Below are 1127 nucleotides of genomic sequence, written 5' to 3' on the forward strand. Positions count from 1 at the left end.
TGTGTGTGTGTGTGTTTTTTTTTTTTTTGTGATGTAACCAGGCGACAATGTTGAAAGTCCTGCTAAACTGAGTTAAATAATTGTGGTGTTTTTAGTTTGCAGGAAATCTCTGATCTGCAACACCCCAGCCTGGCATGAGCCTTGAAAACAAGCTAATCAAAGTTAGTGTGATACTGTTTCGTAATTTGGAATCCATCCTAAAAGATCACACAGGAAAGATTTTAAAGAGTTTCACCAAAACAAAACTAGATCTAAGATGGTTATGATTTAACATTACACAATACAAACTGTGATTAAACTATATCCAACAAGGCATTGAAGATTCTTATTTGATCTCAGTAGGATCCTTTGCCATTATGGTACAAATTCCAATAGGACTGTCAAGCGGGAAAAAAAATCTAAATACGTTATGAATGCATTTAAATTCAGCTTAACAGCTGATAACAGTTTCAATGTAACCTCGGTTTTTATACCAAAAGTGGAGCATATGGGCAGAGAAAGGAAAATGCCACCTGTTACTGAAAAGACTTGGCAAAATCGGCTGATAAATTTACTAGCAGCTTGCTTTAAAGGGGTCATATGATGTTGCTAAAAAAACATTATTTGGTGTATTTGGTGTAATGTAATGTGTTTATGCGGTTTAAGGTTCAAAAACACATTATTTTCCACATACTGTACATTATTGTTTCTCCTCTATGCCCCGCCTTTCTGAAACGCGTTGATTTTCACAAAGCTCATCGGTCTGAAAAGCGAGGTGTGCTCTGATTGGCCAGCTATCCAGTGCGTTGTGATTGGCCGAATACCTCAAGCGTGTGACGGAAATGTTACGCCCCTTACCATACTGTGATGCCCTGTCAGGCCGGAGCGACAATTCACAAACATGAAAACCCATTATAAACGAGGTTTCGATCCATAGCGCAAAGTTGATGTATTTCCTCAACTTAACCACTGATTTCTAATCGTGTCCTCTTTTGGAAGGCCAAACAAAGTATTTTCGCTTTCGCAATGAAACACACGGCGTCTTCACAACATGGCGGGGGCGGCGGCAACAACAATAAAGTTAAACCTTCTTTCTTTGTGTGAACATTTGGGCGGCGTTATGCAAATCTTCCCACATAGTGACGTAG

This window comes from Sinocyclocheilus rhinocerous, unplaced genomic scaffold (genome assembly GCF_001515625.1).
Source record: "Sinocyclocheilus rhinocerous isolate Xijiao unplaced genomic scaffold, SAMN03320098_v1.1 scaffold87, whole genome shotgun sequence".
Taxonomy (NCBI): Eukaryota; Metazoa; Chordata; class Actinopteri; order Cypriniformes; family Cyprinidae; genus Sinocyclocheilus; species Sinocyclocheilus rhinocerous.